This window comes from Ursus americanus, chromosome 9 (genome assembly GCF_024610735.1).
Source record: "Ursus americanus isolate L20-20 chromosome 9, mUrsAme1.1.p, whole genome shotgun sequence".
Classification (NCBI taxonomy): domain Eukaryota; kingdom Metazoa; phylum Chordata; class Mammalia; order Carnivora; family Ursidae; genus Ursus; species Ursus americanus.
Window position 1 is genome coordinate 69,054,643 of NC_142135.1, and position 24,434 is coordinate 69,079,076.

The 24,434-nt window shown below is 35.6% G+C and overlaps 1 pseudogene; it reads right to left on the minus strand.

The window, feature by feature from the left end:
• Window positions 1-13,796: 13,796 nt before the first annotated feature.
• On the minus strand, window positions 13,797-14,316 carry LOC123786795 (ragulator complex protein LAMTOR1 pseudogene; annotated as a pseudogene).
• Window positions 14,317-24,434: the final 10,118 nt, after the last annotated feature.

A 24,434-nucleotide genomic window follows, 5' to 3' on the forward strand; every position in this document is an offset into this window, starting at 1 on the left:
TCAGTTCACATGCTGGTATTTGTTCTTCAGGCCCTTGTCTATTGTTTCATTTTGGGTTTTTTTTCCCTTGTCATCAGTAAGGATATAATTATATTATCAAAATTAATCCTTTGAATCAATAGATTAATATTTTTACCCACATCTACTTTTTGCCTGTTAAGATTTTTGCCATGTAAAATTTTATAATTTTTCTATATTCAGTACATTAATACATATTTTTTCATTTTATAACTTCTTGAGTATGGAGTCTGATCTAGGGAGATCTCTGGTACCCCTGACTAGTATATGTAGGGATTTAGATTTTCTGCAAGGAAATTTCCTTTTATTATATTACTTTGTATGTTTGAATTTTTCATCAATTTCATCCTATGATCAAGTAGGATTTATTCCTGGGTTGAAAGGGTGGTTCAATATTCATCAAACAATCACAACAATAAGAGAGAGGATAAAAAACATATGATAATTTCAACAGATGCAGAAAAAGCATTTGACAAAGTACAACATCCATTCATGATAAAAACCCTCTGCAAAGTAGGTCCAGAGGGAACATACCTCAACATAATAAAGGCCTTATATGAAAAACCCACACAGCCAACATCATATTCAATGGTGAAAAACCGAGAGCTTTTCCACTAAGGTCAGGGACAAGACAAGGATGTCCACTCTCAGCACTCTTATTCAACATGGTGCTGGAAGTCCTGGTTACAGCAATTAGACAACATAAAAAATAAAAGGGATCTAAAATGGTAAGGAAGAAGTAAAACTCTTGCTATTAGCAGATGACACCGTATATATAGAAAACCCTAAGGACTCCAACAAAAAAATTATTAGAATTGATAAATTAATTCAGTAATGTTGCAGGATACAAAATCAACATACAGAAATCTTTAGTGAAACAGCAGAAAGTGAAATTAAGAAAACAATCCCATTTACAATTGCACCAAAAACAATCAAATATCTAGGACTAAACTTAACCAAAAAAGTGAAAGACCTGTAGTCTGAAAACTATAAAGCACTGATGAAAGAAATGGAAAGACATTCCATGCTCATGTATTGGAAGAACAAAGATTATTAAAATGTCTGTGTTACCCAAAGCGATCTACAGATCTAATACAATTGCTATCAAAATGCTAACAGCATTTTTCACAGAGCTAGAACAAATAACCCTAAAATTTGTATGGAACAACAAAAGAGCCTGAATAGCTAAAGCAACCTTGAAAAGGAAAGCAAGGCTGGAGTCATCACAATTCTGGACTTTAAGTTATTTACAAAGTTGTAGTGCTAAAAAGAGTATGGTACTAGCACAAAAATAGACACATAGAACAATGGAACAGAATAGAAAACCCAGAAATGAATCCACACTATATGGTAAATTAATCTTTGACAAAACAGGAAAGAATATGCAATGGGAAAAAGACAGTCTCTTCAACAAATGGTGTTGGGAAAACTGGACAGCCACATGCAAAAGAATGATACTGGACCACTTTCTTTCACCATACACAAAAATCAACTCAAAATGGATGGAAGACCTAAATGACCTGAAAAATAAAATCTGAAATCACAGGCAGTAATCTCTCTAACTTGGCCATAGTAGCAATTTTCTAGGTATGTCTCCTGAGGCAAAGGAAATAAAAGGAAAAATAAACTATTTGGACTACATCAAAATAAAAGTTTCTGCACAGTGAAAGAGACAACAACATTAAAAGGCAACCTATGGAACGGAAGAAGATTTTGCAGATGACATATCTGATAAAGGGTTAGTATCCAAAATATATAAAGAACTTATCAAACTCAACACTCAAAAAACAAATAATCCAATTAAAAATGAGCAGAAGACATGAACAGACATTTCTCCAAAGACATAGGGATGGCCAACACACATGAAAAAATGCTCAATGTCACTCATCATCAGGGAAGTGCAAATCAAAACTACAATGAGATATCACCTCATGTTTGTCAGAATGGCTAAAATCAGAAACAGAAGAAACAACAGGTGTTGACAAGGATGTGGGGAAAGGGGAGCCCTCCTGCATGTTGGTAGAAATGCAAACTGGTATAGCCACTGTGGAAAACAGTATGGAGATTCATCAAAAAGTTAAAAATAGAACTACCTTTTGACCCAGTAATCACACTACTGGGTATTTACACAAAAAATACAAAAACACTAATACAAAGAGATATATACACCCTTTTGTCTATTGCAGCATCATTTAAAATAACCAAAAACTATGGAAGTGGACCAAGTGTCCATTGGTAGATGAATAGATAAAGAAGATGTAGCATATATATACAACAAACTATTATTCAGTCATAAAAAAAGAATGAAATATTGCCATGGATAGAGCTGGAGAATATAATGCTAAGCGAAATCAGTCAAAGAAAGACAAATATCATATGACCTCACTTATATGTGAAATTTAAGAAACAAAACAAATGAGTAAAGAGAAAGAGAGAGAGAGAGAAATCAAGAAACAGTTCTTAACTATAGAGAACAAATTGTTGGTTACCAGTGGGGAGGTGGCTTGGGGGGATGGGGTAAACAGGGAATGAAGATTAAACATTACACTTAAACCATGATGGAAAAAAAGTAAAGGAAAATAAATACATACAATAAAAATTTTTTAAATCTATTTGGAAAATATTTTTATATATGATATGAGATGGAATTCATTTACCATTTCTTCACGAAACAAGTTACAACAATTTACACTTCCTTTTTAAAGATTTTATTTATTTGAGAGAGAGAGATAGCTAGAGAGAGATCAAGAGCAGGGGGTGGGGGTGGGTAGGGGCAGAGGGAGAGGGAGAAGCAGTCTCCCCACTAAGCAGGGAGCCTGATGCAGGACTCGATCCCAGGACCATGGAATCATTGACCTGAGCCGAAGGCAGGCACTTAACCGACTGAGCCATCCAGGGCCCCAGTTTATCCTTTTCTTCCAGATGTTTTTAATATGTGCATTTTTTATGTCAAGGATCTAATTCTGAAATCTGTATTTGCCTGATATATTTATTCATATATTAATTTATTCATATATTAATTCCATATTGTCTTGATGGATATGTAGTATCTTCTAATATCTGGTATGCAAGTATCCTCAATTTCTTATCTTCATAATCTTATCTGTTTTCTAAGATACTTAACTCTTCGCTGTAAACTTTAACTGTTTTATTCACGTTCAAATGAGTCTCTTGAATTGCTCATTGGAACTGCATTGAACTTATATATAACTGTGAGAATATGATATTTTTAAGATACTAGATTTTCCTGTTCAAGAACATATGGTTTTGATTTATTCAGATTCACTTCATGTTTTTCATCTGGCATAGTTTTTCAGTGTAGATAGTTAATTTTTTGTGGGATGTATTTCTTAATATTTTAGAGGTTTTTTTTGGTCCCCGTTGTAAATAGCATACCATTTTCAATTTTCACTTTTAGCCATTTATTGCTAGAGTGTAGAAAAGCTATTAACTTTGGATATTAATCTTGTATTTGTTCCTATTATGAAACTATCTGAAGAATCGCAATATTTTCCAGAGGATTTTTTTTATTTTCTAGGTATGCAATAATATCAACAGGAAGAAGAAATAAAACTATCCTTTCTTTTCGAACATGCCATTTATTGTTTTTTGTTATCTTGTGTTTCTTAAATCCTCAAAGGCAATGATAATTAGTATTATCTTAGTAGGAATTCCAGTATATTTCCTAATCTTAATTAAAATGATTTTGGTGATCACCATTTTAGATATTTATCTTTAATTTTTGATTGGTAGCCTTTATTACATATAAATTGTTCTCTTCTATTTCTTTTAAAGTTTTCATTAGCAGTAGTGGCAGGATTTAATACATTATTTTCTTGAGAAGCGTCTCTTGAGATATTGTGTTTTTTTCTCTTTTAATTTATTAATACAATTGATTATATGGATAGATTTCCTGATATCAAACCATCCTTGCATTTTTTAAAATAAACCTTACTTGCTCACAACATATTATTCTTGTAATGCATTGTGAGATTCCATTTGCTAAGTGTTACTTCAAATTTTTGTAGCTTTATTAATAAATGAGGTTGGTATATAATATCATATTTATTTTTCTTTACAGATCTTTTTTCTAACTTTCAAATATGTGCTATTATTATTATTATTTTAACTGAAGTATAGTTGATATATCCAGATGTGTGTTTTTTAAGTTATTTATTTATTTATTTATTTGAGAGAGAGAGAGAGAGAGACAGAGGTAGCAGGAGCTGGGAGGAGAGGGAGAAGCAGGCTCCCCACTGAACAGGGCGCCCCATGCAGGGCTCGATCCCAGGACCTTGGGATCATGACCTGAGCTGAAGGCCAATGCTTAACTGACTGAGCCACCCAGGCACCCCTCCAGGTGTGTTTTTAATGCTGGTTTTAGCCACCACAGAGTCTTCCATCTGCAATAATTTGAATAATCTTAGAATCAGTTGTTCTTTAAAGGTTAGATAAAACTTGACTCCGAAACCATCTGTCTTATGCATTTTTTAAATAATAACTTCAACCACTTTTCTAACTTCTACAGTGGTAATGAGCCTACTCAAATTTTCCATTTGTTCTAACATCAAGTTTGATACCCTGACAATATGTTGACAGGGAAATGTGCAATTTCTCCCAAATTTTCATTTCTTTCAATGAGATGTGTTAGTTGTCTCTAATGGCTCTTTATCTCCTTTCATATTTCTAGTCTTCTATTTTTGCTCTCTACTTTTTCTATTCTCAATTTTGCAAAGATTTAATCTATTTTATTAGTCTCCTCTTTTCTCTATGAATACGGATATTTTATTATTTATTTATTTATTTATTTACTTATTTATTTATTTATTTTAATGTTTTTTTATTATATTATGTTAGTCACCATACAGTACATCCCCAGTTTCCGATGTAAAGTTCGATGATTCATTAGTTGCATATAACACCCAGTGCACCATGCAATACGTGCCCTCCTTACTACCCATCACCAGTCTATCCCATTACCCCACCCCCCTCCCCTCTGAGGCCCTCAGTTTATTTCTCATAGTCCATAGTCTCTCATGCTTCATCCTCCCTTCTGATTACCCCCCCTTTCTTTATCCCTTTCTTCCCCTACAGATCTTCCTAGTTCTTATGTTCCATAGATGAGAGAAACCATATGATAATTGTCTTTCTCTGCTTGACTTATTTCCCTTAGCATTATCTCCTCCAGTGCCGTCCATGTTGCAGCAAATGTTGAGAATTTGTTCTTTCTGATAGCTGAGTAATATTCCATTGCATATATGGACCACAACTTCTTAATCCAGTCATCTGTTGAAGGGCATCTCAGCTCCTTCCATGCTTTGGCTATTGTGGACAATGCTGCTATGAACATTGGGGTGCATATGGCCCTTCTCTTCACTACGTCTGTATCTTTGGGGTAAATACCCAGTAGTGCAATGGCTGGGTCATAGGGTAGCTCAATTTTTAACATTTTAAGGGACGTCCACACTGTTTTCCAGAGTGGCTGTACCAACCTGCATTCCCACCAACAATGTAGGAGGGATCCCCTTTCTCCACATCCTCTCTAACAGTTGTTTTTTCTTGCCTTGTCAATTTTTGCCATTCTAACTGGTGTAAGGTGGTATCTTAGTGTGGTTTTGATCCATGATGGCTAATGATTTTGAACATTTTTTCATGTGTCTCGAATACAGACATTTTAAATTATAGTCTTCCTGATACACCACTTTCACTATGTTCCATACACTTTTTTGTTTTTTGTTTTACTGAGCATTCAATTATCCATCAGGTTTTTTTGTTTTGTTTTGTTTTAAGATTTTATTTATTTATTTGAGAGAAAGAGAGAGAGAGAGCATGAGCATGAAGGGGGAGAAGCAGAGGGAGAGGGAGAAGCAGACCCCCCACTGAACAGGGAGCCTGATGCTGGACTTGATCCCAGGACACTGGGATCATGACCTGAGCTGAAGGCAGATGATTAACTGACTTGGCCATCCAGGTATCGCCTATCCATCAGTTTTTTAAAAAAAAAATAATTTTTGCATTTATTGTTTAATCAGAAAATGTATAATTTCTAAGTATTTAATTTATTTCAGTCACCTTTTGTATTCATTTTTAACATTTTTGTTATATTATGACAGAGAAAACTGTCATATAATTTTAAAAACTTACTGGTTTTCATGATCAAGTACAGATTTTTCTTTTTTTATTAATTTTAACTTTTATCTTTAAGAATCATGATGGTATCTGATTTTAGAGATATCAAAATATTAAAAAATATTAGAACCAACCCCTCCATCTATGTGGATTATTTATTAAAATTATTTTTCTTTGTCCCTTCTTTTAACTGAATTGATTGTAGTTGCTCTTCATTTCCTTTCACCCTTGGAAACATTTTTAAAAAAAGATTTTATTTATTTGAGAGAGAGAGAAAGAGCTCGTGAGCTCATGAGCAGGGGAGGGGCAGAGATAAAAGCAGACTCTCTGCTGAGCAGGGAACCCAGCAGGGGCTCCATCCCAGAACCCTGGGATCATGACCTGACCCGAAGCCACTTAACTGACTGAGCCACCCAGACGCCAGTCCTTGAAAACTTTTGAAATGATTTTTTAATAGCTACCACATAGGATAGTGTTATAATGCACTTTTTTCCTATGCTTCTTATAACATAGACTATTTTCCCTTTTATTATTCTTCTCCCCTACTTTTTTCCCTTTTTTCAGTGAGGAATTTGGAAAGGTTTCACCCAGTTTTCTCCCTCATCACAATTCCTATGCTTTGCTAGGACAAATCTGCACTTAACCGAAATTATCTTGATATGTTTCTTCCATTTCAAAGTTTTTCTTAAACTCATACATTTCCAGAAAGTCTATATTTATTAAGTCATATATATATTCCTAGCTCACAATTTTTTCCTCTTCTGAGGATTTGCACCCGTCTCAAGGTCCCCGACGTGTGGCCTCATTTGCTGCTGATTAAAGTCAATTGTCCTCAAATGGGTAACTTAGTAGTAGTCAAAGTTCTGGAATATTTTTAAATATAGATAAAAATAGGTAGACAGATAGAGTCAATTATTTGACCTTAAATAAGCATTGGTAGTATGCTTTCAAAGTCCTTGATTAATTTTAAATAGATGACAGATAGTTAGAGGCATAAATAATGATAGCAGCATTGATACACATAGAAGCATAGATTTATCTATCATCTATCTATCATCTATCTATCTATCTATCATCTATCAAAATTACTATTCATCAAAGATCAACCTTTATTCAATTAATATACTAAATTTTTTTTCATTCAAAAGTCATAGTTTCTAGCTTTAAGAGGTCTTTTTAGTGCTTTTTTAGATCCATTTGAGCTCTCTTCCTTTGTTTATTTGTACCTTTGTTCTTGCTCTAGTTCTTTGAGAAGTTCAATTTCATTAAGTATGACTTATGATTCTTCAGCCTACTTCACCTCCAACCACACCATAGCTCTATCCACAAGAATGTGGTCTAGCTCCATGTTCAATAAGACAGCCGCATAATGGTTTGACGTCTCTTCATTTTCTAAAGTCTTGGGTTTTTCACTCTCAGATAACATCATATGTGAGACAACATCTCAGGACTTACTGTGCTGCTCATCCTTAATCCACCTTCTTTTTAGTCAACTATCATCAAGTGTTCAAAACACTAAGGGTTCCAGTTTCAATGGGGTTGCCATACTGTATGAGGGCTAAATGGGACATTTGGGACAATATTTGTGAAGGTTTCATCACCATGTGTGGCACAGAAATGTGTGAAGCAAATGTTCTCTTTCTCCCAATATTCTTTCCTCTGAAAAAAGATTGATTTTATCAATAGGTCATGAAATGCTTTAATCTGTGGAATGATTAGTTCAAATTTATTTTTTTAAAGGTTATTCAAGTGGAAGGGTGAAAGGCAAGACTCTGCCTAGGGGACCACCCACTTAAGACAAAAGAGGGAGAGTGATAGAGGAGGATGAGGCTATAGACATAAAGGCCAAAATGTAAGCTACAAATAAATATTACATGTTTTTGAAAATGATTATATAGATAACGAAGAGGTAGTGAAGTTCTTTAAATTTGAAGAAGATGATCAAAACTGTATTTTAGATGCATGCTGCTAAGTTAATATAAGAAAGATACCAAAGAATTGAAACTAAAGCGGTGAGATGTTAGAATTTGATTGCTTGGGTGATAAATGCTTAAAGCCTGATTTATAGTGATGAAATTGGCAGTGATAATAATAGTGCTTAGAAGAGTTAACCTTATTGAATGCTTGCTCTGGGCCACAATGCCATGCACTACTCTAAAAATTGTCTTATTTTATTTTATTTTATTTTATTATTTTATTTTATTTTATTTTATTTTATTTTATTTTATTTTATTCTATTTTATTTTATTTTTTTAAATTTATTTGAGAGAGAGAGAGGGAGCGTGAGTGAGGTGACAGGCAGAGGTAGAAGCAGACTCCTCACTGAGCAGGGAACCCAATGCACTCCGGGATCATGACCTGAGCCAAAGGCAGATGCTTAACCCACTGAGCCACCCAGGTGCCCCTAAAAATTCATTTAATTTGCACAAGAGCACTGAGTACTCTTGGTGCTGCTATTATCTTCATTTGGCAGAAGTTAAACAACTGAGTTAAATGTCTAAGTTGACAACAGAGCAGCTAGGCTGGATTCAAATCCAGGCTAGCTCCAAACCCTGTGCTTAGTAACTCTACACCTGGTAAAACATTGTGAAGAGAAAATGACTGACTGGATGTCAGTGGTCTAAGACCAGGGACATGTGACCCAGAGATTTCTAGTCTGGAGGGAGCTGAAAAGAAGTCCTCAGGATTTTGATTCTTAGAATTATGACACATTCTCCTTCTTCTCTTAGCTTGAGCTTCTACTTCTCACAGTATGGACCCTCTAACTTTTCTCTGTACTGCAATAGCACTTCATGTAAAAGATATGTCCTATTTCTTTTAAAATATTCTGATTTAGTTCAATCTGGCTGAGTCCTTGCATTTGCTGGGGTTTGCGAAAACTCCATTGCCAGTCATTTTTGAAACTCCCCCTCCTCCACTGCATCATGCAAGTCCCAGGAAAATGAAGAAGGAACCTGTTTTCCAGTCCACAGTGGACTCCTTTGGCCAACTGTGTTGCTTCCATCCTTAGTCACCATCAATCAGGCTCTATTTGATGCTCACAGCAGCACTGATATTGAAGGGCACCAATGTACCGAAAGCAAAAGCATGTAGGAATAACATGTTTATGTGTGTCCATACCACTATCCCCACATGAGTATTACTTCTGGGTCCCTGAATTTGAGGGGGACCTACTATTCTTCCACCTGGGGAATCTCCAAGTACCCTGTTCCTCTCTCTTCCAAAGAAACTACTTTTCTTTTCTTTAGCTCTCAGTCCATGGCTTCCCCATCAGCTTCCTTTCTCAGAGCATCGTGGCTTAATCTTCCCACAGGCCTTGGGCCAACAATTAAACACCATTGTCAACAGGGCAGATCTAGCTCACTGATGTGCTTCATTGGTCAATAAAGTGCTGACCTCCTTGTTATTAACAATTGCCAGCAATTACAAATGTGGATATTTCATATAAAATTCTAGAGACCATGTTCACAACTGGTGATTTCATGGTTATCATTTTTGCATATGGCGTTTGCATAGCCTACACAACCTTCCTTACTGCCCTGACATAAGGATCAGTCAGTTCTCTCTTTCATTTGACTCCTGAAGATATTCAGTGTATCTTTAGGTGTAAAGCAACTCCGAGTGAGTGAAGCTCAGACTGTTAGGATATAAAGCCCCTTCCTAGTCTCTTGAGAAAATATCTCTTATACTTTTCTAACTAGCCTGCAACTAAGAAAATATAAGCACATTTATTTTTTCTTTCAGGTTATTCTGCCATATTAACTTCTTAGTGGAATCCTTCTGCAACAATCATGTTCTGTCATCTCAACCACTGATACTTATACAATGAGCTGGAGAGATGAAGGTTACTTAACAACACCCCAGTGAGCAAGCACTATATCCCATAGGCCAGAAGAGCTGTCCAACAAGTTGGTTGTGAATTGTCCTCAGAAAATAGACTAGACAGGCGACTGCTTAAAGAGGGAAGATGCTAATGCGATTAATTGGATTCGAGTAGAATCATTGCTACTCAGGCAAAGCTGAAATGTCTATATTACTGAGAGAATATTTTTCATACAGTAATCTCCTAACAGGTTCTAAATTGATCACACTATTTCCAGTAGATCTTGAAAACACATTTGAAATGCATTTTCTGATAAGGAACTTATAATTCAGTAATTGGCGAGAAGGAAAAATAATTGAGAGGAATGAAGGAAGAATGAAGAAGCTACAGTGGGGACAGCTCTTTGGTATGGCGTTCATGTCCTCTGTAAGGGCCGCACGGCCTGTTTCCTACAGTAGACTAACTGATACTTTGTTATATGAACCCTGCTTTCTCATGTCTTCCCACTAATTATATTGAGTTCTTCCTGTTTTTGTCAAGTGGTTCCTATTTTTTCAGTTCCATTGAAAGTGGAACTTTGGAAAATTTCAGTATAGATGTTTTAGAAGATGGTAAGTATACTCACACTAGCATTGACTTTATTCAAAGAAGTTGCAGGTTTCTCCAATCATTATGTTACAAAACAGCAACAAATTGAAATACAATCATTATACGTGTCATGATTAACAATGTCTATGTTGGTCGTTCTGAATTTATGCGAGTATGACAAACTCCTTGTAAATCAAAGAATCTTCTTCACCCCCACAATAACACAGTTATAATTTTAATATTCATTGATAGAGAAAATATATAATAATAAGGAGCTATTATGAATTCATTAATATTTAAGATTTTTGTAATTTGTAATTACGTGTTACATCGTTGGTCAAATAATGTTTGAAAATAAGTCATGAAACACTGTTTGGTGTACATACACAATTTTAGAACTCTTGAGTAATTTTGTGAGATCCTCCTTTCCACCACAAGTCCATAAGTCATAAATTGGTAGCCAACGATTTACACAATGCATACTTTGAAGGTTGAACTGTGTAAATGAGTCTTATTACCCAAATCAGAGTATGTGTGTGTGTGTGGGGGGGGGTGTAACCTATTACCTATGCACAACTCTGGAAGAACCCTTCAAGAAGCTAGCCATTACTTGTCAGTTTTGAGCAAATTTGGCAAATTGTCAGTAACCCACCAAAGCTCTCTTCTTGAAATGTTTCCAATCTGAACAGATTGTGAGTAGAGCTGCTTTAATTCAGCCTGACACAGGGCTCACTACTGTAAATCAAAGAGATGCACAGTCTGAGATCACATGTGGGGAAACAATGACGTACTTTGTAAAGGCGTGCTGACTGAAAAATCTATCATATCATCTGTTTTACAGACCTACCACTACCATTACAATCCATAGCTACTAAAAGCAGGAAACAAACACAAATAAAATGTCACTGTTTCTATTAATGTCAAAAGTACATCTACAACAGTCTCTTGTCATATCAAGGAAAAGCAGTGGCTGGTTTTTTAAAGATATTTCTGCCAAACAAACTAATTAACACCAAAAACATCTCTCTGTATGTACTGTACTTTCTGATTTTTAGCTGAGATATTTTTTTCTTTTTAAAATATCAAAGTATAGTTGACATAAAATGTTACATCAGTTTCAGGTGTACAACATAGTGATTTGACAAATCTATGTCATGCTATGCTCACCACAAGTGTTGCTACCATCTGTCACCATACAGAACTATGATAGTAACATTGACTATATTCCCTGTGCTGTATACCATGATTTATTCATTCCATAGCTGGAAGCCTGTACCTCCCACTCCACTTTACCCATTTTGCCCATCCCTCCTCCCTCCTCCCCCGGCAACCACCAGTTCGTTTTCTGTATTTATGGGTCTGTTTCTGGTTATTTTTTTGTGTTTGCTTGTTCATTTGTTTTGTTAGCTGACATCTTTTAATTTCAGGATTTTAAAAATAATTTTATCCTCTTTATTGCAGATTTATAACATTTCCTCTTAGCTTGGAATTATTAGATTGTGGATCTAGACCTGGGGTAAAAATTTTTAGTAATACACAGAAAGTATCTTTTTTTTAAAGATTTTATTTATTTGTTTGATAGAGAGTGAGAGAGCACAAGCAGGGGAAGTGGCAGAGGGAGAAGGAGTAGCAGGCTCCCCACTGAGCAGGGAGTCCGATGAGGAGCTTGATCCAGGACCCCACAATATGATCTGAGCTAAAGGCAGATGCTTAACTGAATGAGCCACTTAGGCAGCCCAGTATCTGGGTTTTTAAAAAATTGTTAAGAATACTATTTTAGTGTGCACAACTATTTGATAATCAGATTTATTTTCATTTACATTAAAAACCAGTAGTTAGGTATAGAGTTCTATGATTTTCAGTACACACATAGATTTGTGTAACAACCACCACAAACAGTATTGGAAGAGTTCCATCATCCAATAAAACTTCATCGTGCTTTCCTTTTGTGGTCAGACCCTCCTGAACCCCTAATCCTGGTAACTACTGATCTATTTTCAGTTTCTATTGCTTTAACCTCTCCAGAATGTTATATAAATGGAATCCTACAGGAAGCAAACTTTCAAGACTGGATTTTTTTCATCTGGTGTATGCATTTAACATCCATTCATGTTGTTGCATGTATCAATAGGTCATTCTTTTTCATTGCTAAATAGTATTCCATTGCATTGATGTACCACCTTTTATCCATTCACCTGCGAAAGTGCTTTTTTGGTTGTTTCTATTTCCAGTGATTATGACGAAGATGCTATAAATATTCACACACAAGATTTGGTGTGAAGATTAATTTTTATGTCTCTAGAGTAATTAGCTAGGAATGAGATTGCTATATGCTATGGTACCCTGTTTAACGTCTTATGAAACTTGCCAAACTGTTTTGCAGAGTGATGACAGCATTTTGCAAACTGACTAGCAAAGAATGAGAGTTTCTGCTGCTCTGCATCCTTACCATCATGTGGGTATGGTCACGTTTTATTTTTCCTTCCAGTTTTAGTAAGTGTAGAGTGGTATCTCCTTGTGGTTCTGATTTACTTTTCCATAATTGCTAATGATGGTGATCATCTTTGATATGCTTATTTTCCCTTTTGAATAGTTTCTTTGATGAAGAGTCTGTTCTGACCTTTGCCCATTTTTAAAGAGGGTTCTTTGCTTTCTTATTGTTGGGTTTTCAGAGCATTTTAAATATATTTTTGATATAAGTCCTTTGTCAAATATATAATTTTTTATTTATTTATTTTTTTCAGATGAATACACTTCCTTTATCCAGGGTGACAAACCAAAACAAAACCCCCAAGCCCCAAAAATGTAAAAACTTAGGGTGGTAGAAATACAAACTCAATTCATTCAAAATGAAGCATTCCAGACTCTGGTCACAAACCCTAGTGAGGTGCACATGAGCACCAAGTCGGGAAGAGGGGCAGGAATGAGGCCAAGAGAAAGGGTGGGAAGGGGGGCTTCCATAGGCCCCCTAGGGATCACCCTCACAGTGGTACCTCCACCTTCCCAGTGACAGTGAAGTCCTACTAGGTGCTAAACTTTTGACCCCGACCCCACCCCTGGCCAGGGCTTTGAACACCAGTCCCAAATGATTCTGCCCTCCCTTGTTCCATCCTCACTTGCCCAGGCTTCCAGTCTCACTATTCTCTTCCTCCACACTCTGTGATTAGTAGCAGGTTAGGGTACTGTGTGAGCCGCAGTGAGGCTGAGGGCCAAGGGAGGCAGGGTGGAGTTGGGGTGAAGAGAGGAGAAGAGCTGTCCAAGGATCCCTCTCTTCATGGGATCCCAAACTGTACAACTAGCTCCTCTTTTGTGTCCACTCAGATCTGAGAAATTGCACTGTAGGCATAAGCAGCTATCTTGGGGACATGCTGTAAGTCAGAGAAGGGGATGGGCTTGCTGGCTGGCACTTGGTGGGGCTGGCTGGTGAGAGATGGCAATGGCAGCAGCTTCTTCCAGTGGGTCAGACTGCTGCTCAGCATCGCCAAGTGGATGCTGTACTGCCCTGCCTAGTGCATATACTCATGGGGCTCCATGCCCTGGGAGTCTGCAGCGGACACACCAATGGTGTTGCTGGCTGTCTTAGCAAGGCTGGAGGAGAGCAGGGCTCACGGATTTGTATGAATGGGAGGTAGATTGTGGTAGTTGGGCTCAGCTCCATTGAGGGCTTTGGTAGGGGGGCTATTAGGGTCCAGCAGCAGCTTCTGTTCCTCTCAGTCCCAGTTCAAGTCCTCGTTCTGGCTGCTGTAGCAACACCCCATGGCAGGGGTGGGGCAAGGCACTCAGGACCTGTCAAGGAGGGACGGCCTCTGTGGGGAGCCCTTCCGGTCACATGACTTGTGGCTACATCCAGCAAGCAGCCACCTGCCTCAAATATATAATTTTCAAGAAATTATTTATTTATTTATTTGAGAGAGAAAGAGAGAGAGTGGTGGAGGGCCAAAGGGAGACGGAGAGAACCAGACTCCCCACTGAGTGGGGAGCCCAGCTCCGGGGCTCAGTCTCAAGACCCAGAGATCATGACCTGAGTGGAAACTAAGAGTCCAACACTTAACTGACTAAGCCAACCAGGCACCCCATCAAATATATAATTTTTGCAAATACTTTTTCCCAGTTGGTGGAAGGGTTGGCTTTTGGTTTCCATAACAGTGTCTTTAGCAAAGAAAAATTATTTTAATTTCAATGAAGTCCAATTTGTCCTTTTTTACTTTTATGGAATTAGGTATTATTTTTATGAATTTTTGCCCATCCTAAGTTTCCAAAAATTTTTCTTCCAGGTGTTTTATGAATTTTGTGTATCTTTTACATTTTAGTCAATCACCAGTTGTGATTAAATTTTTATATACACTGTGAGGTATAAGTCTATGTTCAATTTTTGCATCTGAATATCCAACTGTGACTGCACCACTTGTTGAAAAAACTTTCCTATCTCTACTGATTTGCCTTTGAAGCTTTGCTAAAAAATCAATTGATCATATTTGTATAGGTCTATTTTTAAAATTTCTGTTCTATTCTATTGATCAAGGTGACTTTTTTTTAAAGATTTTATTTATTTATATGACAGAGAGACAGCGAGAGAGGGAAGACAGCAGGGGAGAGGGAGAGGAAGAAGCAGGCTCCCAGTGGAGGAGCCCGATGTGGGACTCGATCCCGGCACGCAGGGATCACGCCCTGAGCCGAAGGCAGACGCTTAACGACTGTGTTACCCAGGCGCCCCCAAGGTGACTTTTTTTTTTTAATCAACATCATCACCTTGATTACTGGAACTTTACGGTGACTCTTAAATTCTGGTTGTGGGAGTTCCCCATTTTTTTTCTTTTCCCATTTGCTTTGAGTATTTTAGGGTTTTTTGTTTTGTTTTGTTTTTTGTCTTTTCATATAAATTATGGAGTCAAATTGTCTATACCTATAAATCTCCTACCAGAATTTTGATTCAGAATGCATTGTCTATACTTAAATTGAGGAGATACTAACTATATTGATTATCCCAATAATTAATGCAGTATTCTCTCCATTTATTTAGGTCGTTTTTGACTTTTTTTTCATCAATGTCTTCCACTATATAAATCCCATACATATTTTGTTAGATTTATATGTATTTCTTTTGTTTGTTTTTTTAAGGAGGAGTTATTGTCAAAGGTGCTTTTTCAAGGTTAGGTTTACAATTATTGTTATTTCTATAGTTTATAGAAATACAATTGATTTTTGTAATTTGACTTTGTACATTGCAACTCTTCTAATCTCCCAAATGAGTTCAAAGAGCCTTTCTTTTTATGGATTTGATGGGGTTTATTGCATAGACAGTGATGTTACTTTCAAATAGGAACAGATTGATTTCTTCATTTCTAATTTGGCAGTTATTTCTTTTCCTTACTTTATTTCATTGACTAAAACTTCTAGTAAAATGTTAAATAAGATGGTGAAAATGGACATTCTTGACTTTTTTCCTGGTTCTGAGGGAAAAGAATTCAGTTTTTCAATAGGAAGCCTAATGTTACTTGTAGATTTTTTGTAGATGTCCTTATTCAGGCTGACAACGTCTCCTGCCATTCCTAGTTTGCTAACAGTTTGTATCACGAACTGACAATGACTTTTGCCTGATATGTTTTCTACATCTATTGATATGTTCATGTACTTTTTCTGTTAGGTCTTAAGCAGATTGGTAGAAGATGTAAAGAATCTCTTAAATGCACTTTGCAAATGTCAATTCTCTATAAAATCTGATGGTAGAAAGCCAAAAGCAATTCAACAAATATATTTCTATGTAGTTAAGATAATAAGGTTCATATGTGTAAATCTTCTCATTATAAATTTAATAGATATTTGGCACAGACTATCTATGATGGTTCTAATCTTCTGGGCTATCAGCCATATCTTGTCCAAAATGTTTTTCTCTTCGTCTATAAAATATTTTTTAAAAAGTTGACTTAGTGTCCAATATTTAAACTTCTGGAGATTTCATTTCCTTTTCTGGATTTCTAGTTTCCCTTGGAAGCTTTCACAGAACTAGACCTCCCTGCTTCATGGCACCATCAGTTGGAGTTGGGTAGCAACTATCCCTGTTTTACAAATGTGATAAAGTCTCTATTTTACTATAGTATTCAGAATTCCCTGAGCCATTTTGCTCATCTGAGTTATCTGTCTCACAGCTATAGGCTATGGAATTTGCAGTTGCTGACCTAGAAAACTGGGTAGATTCCATGTTAATTTGTATCTTTTTAATGAAAAAGGAGTAGAATCTATATAGCGAGATACCATTTTGTGTAATAAAATGTCTATTTTAAAAAAAATGAATATATGCTATTGAAATTAGCAATTTTAAATATTTTGGAAGCAAATAGAAATTGACATGGACAATTGGTGTTATTATGGCCATGTGTATCAAAAATCTTAAAAATACTCCTATCTTTGAACAATTAATTCTATTTCTTGGGATTTACCTTAGGGAGATGATTATAGACATGTATAAAATTTTATTAATGATTATCACTGGCACTTAGAAAAAAATGGGAAAATGATGTTATCAGGTTAGCAAAACATCAATGACATAAAATCCTCCTACAAATTCCAGCCATTTTCAAATGCCCAGGAAATGGCCTTTATTGCATTGCCAAAGCTTTGATATAAAACAAAACAAAAAATAAAACTTCCTGACTGTGCATATGCCTTGAGTAAAACCAAACAATAAGCATGAATGGACACAAAGAAGATGCAAAAACTCCTTCCCATCAGATCACTCTCTGCCTGATTCAGGTCATAGGGTCTGTGCTATCCAGAAAACTCAGCACCTGCCCTCTTTTGGGAAATAGCAAGAACTGAGGCTGTTTCATTTCTACCTTCAAACCTATTCAGAGACAATAAATACAGAAGAAAACATGGTTGAATGCATATTTTCAAAATAAAAAGCATAATGTGCATAACTGGAGATAGAACAGACCTTGTGAGGAGTGCAGGCCTGTTGTTGTACATCAATTATGTGCAACATTTCTGTAGTGGAAAACTCTATATTCTACCTCTCAAGAATAGTGGAAGAACCATGATACCAGAGCCAAAGAATCCAATGAAGTCCAACAGACCCAATCTGGATAAATGTCAGCCACATACAAGAAATTGAGTTGGGGTTATAGTCATCAACTTCTATTCTGTGTCTAGCTTTGAAAAGGCCAATTGGAACAATCCTTAAGTCTTGTCTTTCAGAAAACCTCAGGCCCAGCTTCCTTTTTAGTCAAAGAAAACTAATCCAAACAGAAAAAGGTAACAGCATGGGGACTATAAAAAATTCTGAACCAGAAAGTAACAGAAAAGCATAGCCTTGAATATTCAAAAGAGCATAATTTTAGAAGCAATTTGCATAACATTTATGTTCAATAATTTTTTTTTAATTAACAAAAGTGTTTAGGCCTTTGGAGGTTGTTTTCAAGTTTTCACGTTAGAAATCATTTCTAAATGCTGACATTTCAATCTTATTTTACTCTTTGACCCAAAAATTGAATAAAGGAAAATTCCTTTTTGTTAGATTTTTGTGGCCTTTATTTACTTGGTATTAAATGTTTTTGTTGCTTGTACTGCATTGTGGTCAGATTTGTAGTCTCTAAAATATCTGTTTTTCTTATGCCATTTCAACTTGTTTATGTACAACTACCTGGTTCTTTTTCTAAGTAGTATACAGTTATTTGAAAATAACATGCCTTTTTTGCTTAAAAGAGACCGAGTGATATTGCATTATTTAAACCTCTATATACATTTTAATGTTTTTACTTATGTCAGTAGCAGTTTGTCACACTATGAACACATGAAAATTTCTTACTCTTACTTAATACTCAATCTTTCTACATCATTTTAATAGTATACCTCCCAGAATTCAATTTCAGCAAATGTATGTTGATCACTGATATGCTTGTCTTACTCATTTGACTTTAATGCCTTGTGTTTATTATACTTGCTTATATTCGCTTTCATTTACTTTTCTTAGTTTATAACATTGACCAAGTTTTTGTTCAGTTTTCATTTCAATGACATGTTACCAATAATTATTCTTAATTTCATTGCACATTTGAACATATATTTATCTGAAGTCATAAACATTACATACATTTTCTCCCCAAATAAAACAAGACCTGTGCTTGTGCCTTTTTTGTTTAAAAAATTTAGGTATTTGCCATATTTCTTCTCTCTTATCCTCTTTCTTTTTTTTCCCCTCTAAAATTCCTCCTATATTGTCTTAGATATCTTTTTTTTCTTATTCTTTCTTAGATTTTATCACATAATAGTCATCTCTGTGTTTGCCAGTGTTTTTTGAGAGAATTACTTGCTTTTAGTTTATCTAATTTACAAATGCAATTTCCATCCTGTTTTTTAAAATTTCTACAATCATGTTTTTTTAGTTCCAAGAGAATACTCTCTCTTTTTAGGGTGTTCAGAGCAGTTTGATATATATTTTTTACTTAAATTTTTTTTCTTTTCAGGTTACTAAGCTTTAATTTACATAAAAAATTCACCCTTTAAAAATACATAGTTTGATCAATAACTACCACTATCATCAAGATATTGAATATTTCCATCACACCAAAAAGTTTCTTCATATTTACTTGCTGTCAAGTCTCTTCCCTCACTAGTCGGCCGGGACAACCACCAACACAATTTCTCTCCTCACAAACTGGAGTTCCCAAAATGTCATATAAATTGAGTCAGACAGTATGTAGGCTTTTGTGACAGGCTTCTTTCACCTCATATAATGCTTTAAAGAATTATCCATGTTGTTGCATGTGTCGGAAGTTCAGGCCATTTATTGATGAGTAGTATTCCATTGTATGGACATAAGACAATTTTTTTAATCCATTCACAGGTTTTAGGACATCATTTAGATTTTTGTCTAGATTTTGACTCTTACATAAAAGCTGTTGGTCATGTACTGGTCTTTGTGTAAACATAAGTTTTCATGTATCTTGACTAAATTCTTAGGGAGGGATTGCTGGGTACTTACTATGGAGTAAGTGTGTGATTAACTTTATAAGAAACATGGCTGTAGTATTTTGCAATCTTACTGGAAATGTAACTGATTTCAGGCTGTTCTGCATATTCATTAGCATTTGGATTGTCAGGGTTTTGTTTTGTTTGTTTTGTTTTGTTTTCACTTTTAGCCATTGCAGTGGATGGTTAGTAATATATTATTGTGCTTATAATTCATGTTTTAACATAATTAATAAACAATCATGAGCATCTTTTCATGTGTATGTATGCTATTCATGAAACCACTTTGATGATGTGTCCTCACGAAAGTCCAGTTGTTCCTTCCCATTTGTTGAAAACACTATCTTCTTAATATTGAATAGCCATTGTACCTTTGTAAAAATCAACTGGTAATATTTCTGCAGGTCTATTAGTCGATTCTCCATTCTGTTACATTGTTCTAACTATTCTACTCAAAACCTTACAATTGTGATTATTAACGTTTTCTTTGGGCCATACTTTCTGGCTTCTTTGTATGCCTTACAATTTTTCGTTGAAAACTAGATATTTAAATATTATAATGTGGTTATGCTGGAAATCATGTTCTCCCCATTCCCCCTGGGTTTGCCATTCTTGCTTGTTGAAGGCAGTTATTCATTTTTTTTGTTACTTTTCTCAACCATTTTTGCAGACTTTTCTCCTACTTGTGTGTGTCATCACTGTATTCTTTTCCACTTTAGCTTACTTTCAGCTAATGTTTTGATAGAGATTTCCTTGCATACTAGGAGCTACAACACACACATGCACATACACACGTATGTGCATACATACAAAGAAACACAAGGAAACAAACAAAACAAAAAAATCTCCCAGTCTTCGCAGATTGGCTTTGAGCTGGAACACCATTTTAATGCTTAGCCTGGACATTTATAATTCCAACTCAGTCTTTACTTCTTTTTTGCACTGACCCAAGAGATCAGTCAGAAGTGAAAGCTTATGTTCTTCTCAGATCCTTTCTGAACATGTGTCTTGCCCTGAACAAGTAAGTGTGTGGCATACACAGGGAATAAATGCCTTCATTTCCCAAAGAAACACTTTCCCCAGCTTTTCTTTCTCTCTTTGGCTGATCTTTTTTTTTTTTTTTTTTTTTTTTTAGCTTTTAGCTCTCTCTTTTTGGCTGATCATTTTAAAAAATTTGGTGTTTTATATTTTATTCATGCTTTAAGTTCTATGAAATTCTCGAATCTGTGGCTTGTTGTCTTTGTTATTTTGAAAATTTCTTAGTCATTTTCTCTTCAAATATCTTTCTCTTTTCGTTCTGAGATTTCAATTACACCTATGTTAGACCACTTTATATTTTCCTGTCCGTTTTGGTTTTTCACTTTTTACCTTTTTGTATTTTAGTAAAGATAATTTCCATTAAAATGAGATCATTTTTATTAAAATGAGATTATTTCCAAGGACATATGGTTCTAGGAATCCACTGAAAGTAGAAGTCATGGAGGGGCACCTGGGTGGCTCAGTTGGTTAAGCATCTGCCTTTGGCTCAGGTCATGATCTCAGCGTCCTGGGATAGAGCCCTGGGTTGGGCTCCCTGCTCATCAGGAAGTCTGCTTCTTCCTCTGCCCTTCCCACTGCTCGTGCTCTCTCTCTTTCTCAAATAAATAGATAAAATCTTAAAAAAAAATTAAGTAGACGCCATGGAAGAAGGATCACCATAGCTGTTCTAATTTGAGAGAGGAACCTCTGCCACAGAATCAATGTACCAATTCAAGGAGGAGAAGAAAAAAAGGAGGAGAAGAAAAAAAATTGCCTCAACCACTCTCTCCTCTTGACCTCCACTCTCCTGTCAGTATCTGCTGGTGGTTAAATCCAACTAAAGCCTTATGCAAAAGATGACTGAGTAATGTATGCTACAGGTCATGCTCCTGAGATATGGAGCATCACAGAAAGGGAAAGCCAATGGATGGAGGAGAGAATAGAATTGCTGTCATTCTTGTCAATCTGAGGATACAAAATAATGTATCATCGTAGTTTAATGTGTATTACTTCAGTTATGCAGAAGGCTGACATCCTATACGTTTCTCCTGTAAGGACACTGGTCATGGAATTTAGCGGCCACCTGAATAATCCAGGATGACCTCATCTCAAGATCTTTAACTTAATTACATCTGCAAAGACTCTTTTTCTCAATAAAGTAACATTAGCAGGGATTTAGTATGAATAACTTTTGGGAGCCATTTTTCAGCCTGTCATTTATCATATATACATCTCAAATAGACCTACTTTAATAATTATGCTATTCAGTTCTTTTATTCCTACCCAGATTTTTATCTACTTGATGTATCATAGCATGAGATAGATGAACTAAAATCATGTAGTTTAGTATTTTGCTATTTTTCCTTGAATTTCCTGTAATTTCTGCTTTATGAAAATTGCCACTAAGTTATTTGGTACATAAAAATGTATAATTATATCTTCATTATGGATTCCACATGTTATTGCTATAAGATGTCCTTCTTATGATTTTTATATAGTGTTCAAAATCCTTACAGTGATATTGTGACTCCCTGCATTATTATTTGAATATACCTGGTTTATCATTGCACCGTCTTTACCTTTCAATTATTTTGAATCACTTTGTTTTAGATTTGGCTTTTTAACATACAACTTATCATTTTATATGCTGAGCAATAGGAAACATTTTTCAAGAGGTAAGTTTCTACCATTTCATTTATTTATATAACAGGTAAATTTGATCATGATTATAATATTTTATGTTATATTTTTATTATTTTTTTCAAGTATCAGACACTTCTTACACAACTTCATATCTTTAAACTCACCTGCCTCTTGCTCTAGCCCCTGCTGTACCTGGGCACAAGCCCACGTGCCTCAACCCATCTCCAACTCTGCACCACCTTGCCTGTTACTTCAAAATTTCACTGCTAATTCTACCATGGGGCCTTGCTGGAAGCTTATATGTCAGAAACCTAGAGCCATTTGGTTTCTGCTGATTTAAAAAAAAATTTCGTAGCATTCACAATTGTATTGTTAAATATAGTTATACATGATACTTAATTTGTCCATTTTACCTGGTACCTGTGCAACTACTAAAGGTGAGGAAATTATTACATGTGTACCACCTCTCACCTTCTTTTCCATTTTCCTTCATACGTATTTTTAATGGACTCTTTTTGAGGAAGTCAAAATTTAATATGCCTACTTCCTCTTTTGTCACCATAACCTTCCTTTTCATTTTGGTCTTGCGTCTATATTTAAGTAGATTCATCGCTTACTGCCGAGCCTCTCTCGGTAATGTTTAGTCATCTTTAGTTTGGCTGAGGGTTGTCCTCTAGGAGATTCCCCAAAAGGGGACCAGGAAATAATTTCCTGTGTGTAAATGTTTACAAGTGTATTACAGCTTTTACATTTGCATTACAAATTTCATGTTGTATAAAATACTTGGGTCCCTCTTTTCCCTGGGGATTTTGTATATTTTGCTCCAATATATTTCTGTGAAAGTGCTTATATATTTTTTTCCTTGTAAGTGGCTCATTCCTTTTGCCTAAATGCTTAAATAATTCATTTAAAATTTCTGATAGCTAGACATTTTTCCACTAAAAAGGATCCTTTCTTTTTCTTCCCAAATTTAAGAATATTTTCTTCCATTGTGTATTTAAAAATCAGGCTGTGCTTCTCTGGGTGGTCCAACTATGTTATAATACATCTCCTTTGTTATCTGTTTCTATAATTATCTCTCTAACTCAGATTAAGGTTTTAGTCATTTCTATTTTATTTTTCCAGGCTTTCCCATTTCTATTCTTTATGGTCCTAAATCTGTATTCTACAGTGATTTTTCTTGCCTACATTCTTTCTATGGTCATCCATGTTTCTTTATGTTTAAGTTTTCCCCACCACATATTTCCTGACCACTTCCAGCTAGCGTTTCATTTCTACCAATTGCTCCACTATTTCTTCTTTGAGTGCTTGTAAATTTTAATTATACTTTTGCTTCATAGAGGCAGTTGACTCTCTAAGGGTTTTTGTGTTGTCGTTGTTGTTTTAATTCATTGAAAAATGTTAGGTCACAATTTTCTTCTTCATGATGATATTTTTTTCTGGTATTTTTCTTCTGCTCTCCAGCTTTTCGATTCATTTGAATATGTCCTGTGCTGTTTTATTTTTGATTCCCCATCTTTGAAGAAGAAGAGTTATTTCAGAACCACTTATTTATAGGAGTTTTTGGGGAAAAGGTCTACGGGCTGTGTTCCATGCTGGCAGCAATTTTCCTTAAGATGCAGGATTTGGTGCATGAATTCTTTAAACTTTCTCTTTTCCTTATCCAGCAGAGATATGAAGCTGTAGAACTGTCTGCATAACAAAGTCTCATTTTCCCCCGTGTCACATAAATTGGCTGCTTCCAGAAAATGTGGCTTGACCGGGTTGAAGTTCCCATACATCCCCCCCCCCATCCTTTTCAGTCCTGAAATTGATCCAGAGAAGCCTCCTCTTAAGGTCTGCACCTTCAACTCTTTTCTTCTGTGGCAAGCACAATTTGTTCAGCCTTTTATAGGCTGGACCAAAATTTATCATTTAGATATAGACAAGTTTTGATCAATTGAAATTTAAGTGGATGCCAGCACTATAGAGCTGGACAGTGCAGCTACTGATCTACCAAGTGCTCTGCATCCTCGTTATCCACCAACAAATGAAACAATACAGCAGTGCAGGGCCAACGAAGGCCACAGGTCACACCACTGCAGTGTGAATTGCTTAGATGGTGTGAATACTATTTCGTTGTGATCCAATCTTCAATTTTTCAACATTTTCCTTATTCTGTTCACACTTTTGAGATGCTAGAAATAGAACAGAATAAAAGGCCAGATATATTCAATCCTTGGATGAGTAAATGTGGATGAGCATGTCA